Here is an 11913-nt window from a genome sequence, read left to right on the forward strand (position 1 = left end):
AAAAAAAAAAAAAAAAAGAAAAGAAAACCGAGAAGTAAGAAGAAGGATACTATAGGCAAGGGACAAATAAGCTGCTTCTGTTTTCTCCCACTGCTCATCCATCCTGTACATTGTTGCTGTAATAATTTTCCCAAAACAACAATTTCATTCACACTTTCAAGTTCATTCGCCTCACTCTTCAGCTTGGCTTTCAAGACAATGCCTCCACTACTTCATGAAACACCAGGAAAATTATAAAGTAATAGATGGATACACACACACACACACACACACACAGAGAGAGAGAGAGAAAGAGAGCAAGTCAGGATAGGAGGAGATGGCAGAATCAAAATTTTACAAGTTGAAAAGCAAAAGGGCAGGTGATAGCTGACTTATCAAACACAAGTAACCTGATGCAGCCATAAAAAGGAAGGAGATCATGTCCTTTGCAGGGACATGGAAAAAGGGGTCTCAATCCAGGTCTAAAGAGAGGATTCTTGGATCTCACACAAGAAATAATTCAAGGTGAGTTGCCGAGTGCAGTGATAAAATATTGAAAGCTACGCTGTTAGAGTAGGGCACCCTCAGAAATTAAGCAGAGGCATGTTCTCACTTGTAAGCGGATGTTGAACAATGAGAACACACGGACACAGGGTGGGGAACATCACATACTGGGGCCTGGGGTGTGGGGGGCTGGGGCGGAATAGCAGGGGGTGGGGGGATTGGGGAGGGACTGCATTAGGAGAAATATCTAATGTAGACGATAGGACGATGGACGCAGCAAACCACAACAATGGCACATGTATACCTATGTAACAAACCTGTACAATCTGCACATGTACCCCAGAACTTAAAGTATAATAAATACATTTTTTTTAAAGAAGAAAAAAAATTAGGCAGAAGAATGCACTATCTTTAAGCTTTTCTTATATAGGTGTCCTGTCCATGTAAAGACTAAACTAAGCTGTGACTATGTGCAGGAGAGGAGACGGCATGAGAAAATTTACTATTCTATTGATTTCAAGAGAACTATCCTTGACATTTTAGTGGGCAAGTACATCAAAACATAAATATAATTATTTTGAAAGCACATATTGTTATGAGTGTTGGGACATCTCGACTTTCTGCTATTGTACTGTGTCCTTGTAGGTTTTTCTCAACTATGAACACTTTATAACCATGAGTCATGGCTGGAACAGAACGTGCCTTTTTAGTCTCAAGATGGAGCTGAACTTAAAATGGTGTCACCCTGGTTCTGCTAAGCTCCTGTTTCCCTAACAGATAGTTTACCGAGGATGTCTAAGTAACATATTAATCAATTCCATATCACATCATGGCAGACACTGTTGGTTGCCTTTCCACCGGTTATTTTCTCTATGTCTTTTTGTCTTCACTGATAGGACCATGGTCTTGTCTAAGGACCAATGCAACCAGTCCAAACAAATCATAACATGCCATTCCACTTGACCATTGACTGGTATAGAGATGGGTGTATTTGAAACTGTTTTTGGCTATCTAGATGTAAAATAAAGTTTATTTGGGGCCATACAGTTCTACCTTACAGAGAATTATATAAAACAGGGTTTGTTTGCTGTCTTCCTTCCCATTATACCATGTCTCTTGTTATGTGAATATCTGGAGCTTCACTAGACATTTGTAACCAATAGGCAGTATGCCAAGGAATGGAAGAACAGAATTACAAAAAGAACTTGGCTTGTGGACTATGACTTTGAACACTCAAACTGTGATTATCTTCTACCAAATTTTTTTCACTAAATAATTAATATATTGCTGGTTTAAACCATTGCTGGTTAGAGTTCTGCTACTTGCACTTAAAAGCAGCACACATTGAGCAATTCCTTTTTTATGTTTAATAGAAACCTCCACATCTATGAATATATATGTGTTCCTTATGAATTTTTTTGATAATGTAAAAAAGCAAAAGAAAAATGGACAACTATCATTTGAAGTATGACTGAAGACTTACACAGCCATTAAGAAAAACTTTTGATTCTCACTTCAGCAGCATATATACTAAAATGGAATGATAGAAGATTAGCGTGTCCCTTGTACAAAGATGACATGAAAACTTGTGAAGCATTCCATATTTTTCCTCATGAGCAAAAAAGGAAGTAAGGTCATTTACAGACAAGCAATCCTTCTTGAATTTTTCAACACCAGGCTTGCCTTGCAAGAGCTCCTAAAGGAAACACTGAATGTGGAAAGGAAAAACCACCAGCAGCACTATAAAAACACACTGAATTACACACATCAGTGACACCATGAAGCAACCACATAAACAAGCCTGCAAAACAACCAGCTACCATCATGATGATAGGATCAAATTCACACATAACAATACTAACCTTAAATGTAAATGGGCTAAATGTCCCAATTAAAAGGCACAGATGGCAAGCTTGATAGAGTCATGACACATTCGTATGCTATCTTCAAGATACCTGTCTCAGATAGCGCAGTGATTCCTCAAAGACCTAGAGACACAAATACCATTTGACCCAGCAATCCCATTACTGGTTATATACCCAAAGGAATATAAATCATTCTGTTATAAAGATACATGAAAACATATGTTCATTGCAGCACTATTCACAATAGCAAAGACATAGAATCAACCTAAATGTCCGTAAATGGTAGACTGGATAAAGAAAATGTGGTTATGCAGCCATAAAAAGGAATGAGATCACGTCCTTTGCAGAGACATGGGTCAAGTTGTAAGCCATTATCCTCAGCAAACTAATGCAGGAACAGAAAACCAAACACCACATGTTCACACTCGTAAGTGGGAGGTGAACAATGTAAACACATGGACACAGGGAGGGGAACAACACATAATGAGGCCTGTCAGAGGGTGGGGCTGCAGAGGGAGAGCATTAGTAAAAATACCTGATGCCTGTGGGGCTTAATACCTAGGGGATGGGTTGATGTGTGCAGCAAACCACCACGGCATATGTTTACCTATGTAACAAACCTGCACATCCTGCACCAGTATCCCAGAACTTAAAATTAACAAAGAAACCTGATTCTTAAGCAGATAGTAGAGAAAGCCAAGAAACAACATGATTTATACTGAAGAGTATCCCTGAATCCCAGGAATTGACTGTACCAAGTACCGCTGCAAAGAGGGTGGAAGAACAGGTTGAAAATAGAAGTGCTTGAAAGTCTGAACATCTAGAGTCTCAGATGTATACTTCTTTGCTCCATGCTGTGCAGTTGACTACTGTTCCCCAAACTCATCAGAGGACCAAAGGTATAGCCTATGAAGAAGATAAAACAGATGTCTGGACTAGAGAATAAGAAGCACAAATGACGGTGGAGATACCATATTGAAAACTGGGATTAAGTAAACTTCTCTGAGCGCTGACTATTGAGACCTTAAACCTCCTTCATCGACTGGGTTCCCAAAACACTAGACTGTACATTCCAGGCAGGAGATGGGAGGATGTCTCTCTGCAGAATACAACCAAGAAGAAATATCTAAAAACACTGAGTGTAAAGATACTGACAATCAGGGGTTCCCTATGAAACAGTACAAAATACCACTGGCAGTGAACCCTACATACTCAGCATTGCTAGTTTTCCTTTTAGTATCTCCCTCATAAACATGAGTGGACATCTAAAGATGACAGACATCTGAGGAAACTCTAACATGAGAGAAACCAAAACAAGCAAACAGAGAGGAATAACCTGAAGAAGAGAGTGATCATTCAAAAAGATGACAACTTCAAAATATATACACACATTAATATGCCCAGCATCACAATAATGTAAACACTGCATATTGTTCAAACCAATGTGTGGGGAGGGAGAGAAAAGGAGAAACAGGAACCATGATTGTTTGGGGAGTACAGGCACTGGTTGCACTGAATGAATTAGAAAGCTTTTCATTTTTGTTATATGACTAGCACAATTTGCATAGCATTACAATTGTACATCTATTGAAGATTTGATGGAATGTTACTGTAAAATTATCTGAGTCAGATACATGCTAAGAGCAACATTTTTAAATATTTTTTCAGATTCTTATATTGCTGTTTTCCTACTCAAATTTTCTACCATTTCTTCAGGTATTTTCTGCAACCATGAGTTTAAATGTAGGGCATAAAATTGTACATGTAGAATTCTTCTTACAAATTTTAAAATATGCTCCATATATTTAATTCTGCTTTCTCATTCTTAACATTAATTGTGTGTTTGCTCTTTTTCTTTTTTATAATCACACTTGTCAACGTTATTTTTCTTGTTCTTTCCAAAACCAGATTTCTGTTTTGTTGATTTAATTTAATGTATTGTTGGCTTGTCTTACTATTCTCTATAACATTATCTGTATCAATGTCAGTTCCTTCTGAATTTGCATTTTTAACGAGACGGAGTCTCACTGTCACCAGGCTGGTGTGCAATGTCGCGATCTCATCTCACTGCAACCTCCACTTCCTGAATTCAAGCAATTCTCCTGCCTCAGCCTCCCCAGTAGCTGGGACTCCAGGCATGCGCCACTACACCCAGCTAATTTTTTGTATTTTTAGTAGAAATGGGGTTTCACCATGTTAACCAGGATAGTCTTGATCTCCCTGGCCTTGTGATCTGCCTGTCTCGGCTTTCCAAAGTGTTAAGATTACAGATGTGAGTCACCACGCCCAGCCCTTCTTCTGAATTCTTTAGGTGTATTTTTTCTGTTAATTTTCTAGTTTGTTGAATTAAGCACTTAATTTTTTCCCAATATTTACCGTTTTGTAATACATATGTCTAAAACTATACCTTGTCCTCTGAGTACAACTTTGAAGCATTCCATGGGTTTGAATATGTAGTACAATAACTGTTTTTCATTTTTAAATAAATTGCAATTTGAGTTTTTATTTCTTTTTTTAAAATCCAAGAGTTACAGGGAAGGTTGTCTTTTCACTCCCTGATTGTAGTAGATAGGACAACCTCCTACCCCAATCCCCCTGCGAAGACGTTCATGTCTTAAACCCTAGAAACTGTTACCTTACATGGCAAAACGGACTTTGCATATGTGATTGACAACTATCTTAAGAAGTGCCCAATATAATCTCAAGGGTCCTTAAAAGATGAAACAGAAAGGCAGCAGAGTCAGAGAAGGAGATAAGTCAATATAGATCAGAGTGATGAGGGCAACCTCTAGACACTGGAAATGTCAAGAAAAGGATTTTCCCCTAAAGCCTCCAGAAAAAACAGAGATCTGTTGACACTTGATTTTAGCCTCATAAGATCCATTTCTGATTTCTGATCTCCAGATCATAAATTTACGTTGTTTTAAACCAAGTGTGTGGTAATTTCTTACAGTTGTAGTAAGAAACTAATACATAGGTTAATTTTATTTTTATTACTGTCTTTTTATTAAATTCTTGATTTTGCTTCTCTATTAAGAGAAAATGACTTGCTTACCTTTTGCTTTGGAGAATGTGTTCTTTTCCTTTGTGATCATATTCATTATCAATCTTTGTAAATTTTTTGTAATAGCCTGAAAAAGATGTGAAGTCCTTCTTTGATGGATATATGTGTGGATATATATATATATATGTGAAAAGACAACCTTCTCAATACATATATATATATATGTATATATATATAAGTATATATATATACATATATATACACACATATATACAATACATATGTATACATATATGTGCATGTATATATATATATATATGTGTATATCTTAGCTGACAAGATACATATATATCCTCTTGAAGGATAATCGATTGTAGTACCAATATAAGAAAGATCTCTATATCTTATTTAATTGTTATATACACACACCACATTTACCATTTGGCCTTAAGTTATATCTAGTATTGATATGTGCTTTTTTAAAATATGCATTTGCCTTGTGTTTATTTCTGTATCTCTTTATTTTCAACTTCTCTGTGTCATTTAATTCATTTGGCTGATTTCTAGTATATTTCTTCATGGTATATAGCTAGACTTTGTTAGAAGGGGAGTTTTTAACTCTATTTAAATGTCCTTATCTTTGAATTGGGGAATTTAACCAATAGATAATTATATGATCACTGATGCTCTATTTAACATTTATATTTACCTTTCTATTTATATTTATCATACATATTTATATGATTACTGATGCTCTATTTTGTATTTTATATTTATATTTACCTTTCTTTCCTTATATTCTTTATTTTCCCCTTCTATTCCCATTCCTTTCCCTACCTTTCCCTCCTTTTTACTTTCTGGCACTTTGCTGACTTTTTCTTTTTTGCCCCTATACAGCTTTGTTACACATTCTATTTCTATTATTTTAGTGGCTACCCTTAAACTGTGAATAAATATTAAAAATTAACATTTTTCTTCTTCATGTACAATTAATAAGTATCTATATGCTTCCCCCCTGAAAAAGATCAGATCTCAAGCCCTCCATTATCCTTTCACCCTGCCCTGTCCATCTCCCATATTATAGTGATCTGGAAATTTAGTTCTAGGGATTTTTTTAAGTTATGCATCAACTATTATTTAGGCATATGTATACGTATTTCTGGCCTGTTTGTATACTTTTATTTCTTGTATCTCCAATTTTCCACCTTGGATTTATTTTTCATTTTGCTACAGTAGCTTCTTGAGTAATTTTTTTCAGTGAGGTCTGCAGGGAATGATTTTTGCTTCCTTGGACAAAATTTTATTTCTGGTTCCGTCTCCCTAGAAGCTTCTGGAATTTTCTTTTATCCTTGGAGTTACAAAATACATAACAATATGCCTAGATGTGGGTCTTTTATTATTCTTCTTTGTCAGCTTTGGATAAATCTCTTTATTCTGAAAATTCCTTTTTTAAGCTTGGGAACAATTTTTCTGTTTTATTTCTTTAGTTGTTTCTCCCCTCTTACTATGTTGTCTCTTACTGGATGGAGATTAAACTTCTAGGATTGATTGACAACATTCTCTCTTAACTTTTATCTCAGATTTCCAACTCTGTAGCTTGCAGGAGTTTTTTGTTTGTTGGTTTCCGTCTTTCATTTTTTTAAATCCTTGACTTTATTCTCCAGAACCCCAATTTGCTCTTCAGTCATGCACATTCTATTATTTAAAACTCTTCTTGCATTTTTCTTATTTTGCTAAAAACATAATTTCAAAGAACTGTTTCTTGTTCTCTAATCTTGTCACTGTGAAGCTTATTTTGTTTTATGAATGAAAATTATTTTCTTCTAATTTCTCAAAAATTTTATTGTTATTGTTGTATTCCTCAGCTGTTGTATGCATTATTTCTATTTCCTCTGAGATCAGTTGTTCTCTTGGTTTGTAGCGGCTTTTCTGTTTTATGCAGCTCTGTAGAGGTACTTGGCTATCTGTTCATGTTTATGAATGAAGGGCTAGGTTCAGAATACCAGTAGTTTTCATGGATTTCTCTGCAGTTGTGTGTTTCCCTAACAGGATGTTCCATTGAATGGGCACTATTGTATGTGAACTCAGCTATATGTAAATGGATAGGGCTTAAAGTGTGTTTAGATATCTTTGCTTAAATGTATGTCAACCTAAAGTAGACCATCACCACTGCAATTGCTGATATATTGAAGAGTTTATTTCTCTCCTTAGTAGAAGTAATCTTTCTCAGCTATCTAACTCAACTGCGTATCTCAAATTGTTTTCTACTTCTCTCTAATACTTAGATACTCACACTGAAAGCTGTTCCTACAGGGCTAGTTCACTTGTTAAAAGTGCAGTTTCTTTACTGTCCACCTCTCCATGGTGAAGTGTATAACAGCTCAGTAAGAGGCGGGTGTTGTGACAAGGTATTGGGAAAGATGGACAAATAGCCCTGTTATTTTAATTTAGTTATTTAATTAATTTCACTGGTGATTTCCACAGGGCACCTTTTGCCCTGCAGCATTTATTGCTTCTGATTTTGAAGTTTTGGGGGGGGTTGTTTTTACCTCTGCAGTTTTCTCCCATGTGTTTTAGAATGTGGTTTTCTCTGTCTGATCCTGTCTGCTCTCTATCCTCTGGAAATTCCTTATAATTTCTGGTCCACTGGTGATATACTGTCTTGTTTATCAGCATTGTTATATACTCAACAAATACTTTGGAGCTCCTGCACTGTGCCAGTCACTGTTCTAGGTACCAGAGATATAGCCATGAATAATGACAAAAAAATTCTCAGCTGCCATGAAGCTTACCTTCTAGTGGAGGGAGACAGACAACACATACGTCCTTAAAATGCGTAGCTTAACAGATAGTAATAATTGCTGGAGTTAGGTAGGGAGGAATTTAGAAAAAAATAGGAAAAAAGAGTATCTGCATATTTGCTTGTGTCATGGGATGGGGGTGGAGTTTGTGTAGCAATATGAAACAGGGTGTTCAAGAAAGACATAGATTGAAGGAAGTAAAGAAGCGATGAAGAGAGTCATGCAGATAGCTGAAGAAAGAAATCCAGACAGAGAAAACAGCAAGTACAAAGCCACTAACAAAGAAGTTTCCCGGAGTTCTATAAGAATAGTAAGAAGGCCAATGTGGATTTGCTTCTATATCACTATTTTACTAATTTTATAAAATTTGGAATAGAAGGGAGGTAGATATTTGTGCTCAATTGACATACTTGATCCAACCTTCCATTGGGATTTTATTCCCTGGATGTATTAGCCTTATTCTCTATACAACTTATTTATTTATTTATCTATTTATTTATTTTTGAGACAGAGTTTTGCTCTTGTCGCCCAGGCTGGAGTGCAATGGCGCAATCTCTGCAACCCCTGTCTCCCAGGTGCAAGCAATTCCCCTGCCTCAGCTTCCTGGGTAGGTGGGATTACAGGAATGCACCACCACACCCAGCTAATTTTTGTATTTTTAGTAGAGACAGGGTTTCACCGGGTTGGCCAGCGTGGTCTTGAACTCCTGACCTCAGGTGATCCACCCTCCTCGGCCTCCCAAAGTGCCTGGATTACAGGCGTGAGCCACCGCGCCAAGCCCATACAACTTATTTATAATTATAGATCCTCTCATGACCTTTTATATTGCTATGCCATGTTATATAACCAAGGGTGTGCTAGAGCCAGCTCCCACAGGCTTACAAGACTTGGTTGTTAAAAAGTCAGGAGTTTTGCAAGTTGGTTGTTGAACCATTGGTAGCTTGTAGTTAGTTAACCATGGTAGGAGTATTTACCAATGGAATCACCAAAAGCTACAAATCAAGCCTTTTTTTTTCAGAGACTCACTTAACCAGTACAACAGTACAATTAATTTCATATTATACAACTTTTTATGTATGTGTATTTTGCCTCCCACAATAAATTAATACCAAAATTTCGTAAGGACCAAAATTATATTTTGGTATAACCAGAAATAATAAATAAATGTTGCTATGTATGTAACAGTGCCCTGTAGTTATTTATTAAATAAAGGAAACAATTAGGACAACTAGAATTTTCTAGTTCAAAAGGTGGCTAAGACTAACAAATACGAACAGAAGAGTAAAACCGATGTCATTAAACCTTTAGGCTAGCCATTGAATCCTTTTGTAATTCATATCAATTATCATGGCATGTCTTAGTCTTTTTAATCAATGTTATAGTTAATGATTTTTAGTACTAATTATGCATACTGTGGTAAGCACTTTATATGTATTACTTCACTTACTCCTCAACAAATCCTAGGACAGGGTATTATAAATGGCTCTATTTTTGGATTAAGAGACTTGCTTTAAGTCATAAAGTTAGTGAGGGACAGAACCAAGACTTGTCTGGCCTGTGTGACTTCCCATTCCATGCTCTTAACCGCTGCATACCATCTCCTACTTCTTCCCAAAATGTCACTTCATGTAGCCTCGTATGACCACTAATAGCCCCCATACTGTGTGTTAATTTAAATTAGATTGAGGTGGATTACTTTTTTCAATTTTAACTGAAGCAGATGTGAAAAGTCTAATATGGACGGTGAGATGTTTTGCTAATTACACTTCAGTTTAACAGCATGAGCATGGTGGAATTTTGAGCTCAACTTGTCTTTGCAGGTCCTCTTGTGGTATAACTCAATTACTGCAGTTTGGATTTATTAGATAACATAATTTTGGAAATTTTCCAAAAGCAAACTGTAAAAGGTACAAGAAGTCAACATTTAAAAGCCTAGGAACTTTAGTCTGAGAAATATATTTTTGAGGAGAGTACTTTGTTGATTTGCTTTTTAAGTAATTATGTTAATGGCATAAAACTATATCATAATAGAATTACCTTCCAGATAACATTTGTATCTGATTTGCAGTTAGGTACCATATTTCTAGAGCTGTATCATGCAATATGGTAGACATGAGCCACATAAAAGCTTGGAATGTGTATAGTGAAATGGAGAAACTAACTTTTTAAATTTATTCCACTGTATTTTATTTTATTTAAATTTAAAAATTAAAGCAGTGTACAATAATTTCTGTTAAATTTTTATTATTTTGGTAGAACTACTTTTTGCTGTAACCACTGAAAATTTAGCATCTGAACTGAAATGTGCTGTAAGTATAAACTATATACAGATTTCAAATACTTAATATAAAAAGTCAAATATCTCATTAATAATTTTATATTGACTACATGTTAATACATTTAAAATACATTTTAATGAAGTATAATATTAAAATTAATTTTACCCTTTTCTACTTTGTTGAAGTGACTAGTAGATCATTTAAAATTATATATGTGGTTCACATTGTATTTCTATTAGACAGTGTCATTCTAGAGCATTTAAATGTTAATGAGTTCTAGCAGAAACCCAGGTTTGCTGAGATAATTTGCAAATGGGATATTATACCTGTAGCAATGGTCACAGTCAGGCCTAATCTTCCTCATAATCCAAGGACCATTTCTTACAGCCCAGATTCTCAACTGGTGTGCAGGAATAGTACATGATATGCAGTGACAGGAATTGCCACTCCCATTCCTGCACTCAGGGTGGCAAGGGCTAGGAGCAGAGTAGCATCCAGACAGAGGCTTCTGGCTGGCACATCTTCAGGCATTGGCCCCAATATTTGTCTTTACATGTATTGCATATTTCTGTCCATTTGTGGCTGACATGACCTTTTGGTGATGTCCAAGCTCGATCCAAGTTGACTGCTCTAAGAATGTATAGATATTCTGCATTACTTTGAACAACTAGATAGGACACTATTCAACTTGATACAAAAATATACTTATTACAAAAATGTCAGTGTCACGCTTCTTAATGAAATAAAAGAGTTGTTGAAATATTTATGTCATTTTAACTATTGTACATTTGGAAATGCAAACATTGATTTTACATTTTGAACTGTCTCACTAATGATAACTCTCAAGAATTCAAAGAGATGGGCCAAGCATGGTGGCTCACACCCGTAATAGCAGCATTTTGGGAGGCTGAGGTGGGTGGATCACTTAGGTCAGGAGTTCAAGACCAGCCTGGCCAACATGGTGAAACTCTGTCTCTAATAAAAATACAAAAATTAGCCGGATGTGGTGGCAGGTGCCTGTAGTCTCAGCTACTCGAGGGGCTGAGGCAGGAGAATTGCTTGAACCTGGTAGGCAGAGGTTGCAGTGATCCAAGATCCAGCCTGAGCGACAGAGTGAAACCCTGTCTCAAAAAATTTAAAAAATAGTATTTAAAGAGATGTCCTACTAAAAAGTCTTGATCAGGAATAGCAAGGATCCTTTAAGCATAAAACCTTTCTTTATTGCTTCTTTCCTTTAACAAATATTTGCTGTGTACCTACTTTGTGCTCAGAGTTGTTCTAATGCTTAGAATCTATTAGTGCACAAAACAAACAAACAAACAAACAAACAACCCTGAGCTCAAAATGCCACAGGTTGGAGAAGACACATGGATTATTGGCCACTTCTACTTTTAAATGCATTTCTCAACAGAAAATTCACTTTCATATAACATGTTGCACCATCTATTCATCCTAAAAGGACTGAGATCTACATATCATTT

At 36.0% G+C, this 11913-nt stretch overlaps 1 non-coding gene across 1 annotated transcript; it reads left to right on the forward strand.

The window, feature by feature from the left end:
• Positions 1–1989: 1989 nt before the first annotated feature.
• On the forward strand, positions 1990–2091 carry LOC119468844. The gene has a single exon (XR_005197615.1). It is a non-coding gene; the product is annotated as a U6 spliceosomal RNA (small nuclear RNA).
• Positions 2092–11913: the final 9822 nt, after the last annotated feature.

The sequence above is a fragment of the Cebus imitator genome, unplaced genomic scaffold (genome assembly GCF_001604975.1).
Source record: "Cebus imitator isolate Cc_AM_T3 unplaced genomic scaffold, Cebus_imitator-1.0 Scaffold505, whole genome shotgun sequence".
Lineage (NCBI taxonomy): Eukaryota > Metazoa > Chordata > Mammalia > Primates > Cebidae > Cebus > Cebus imitator.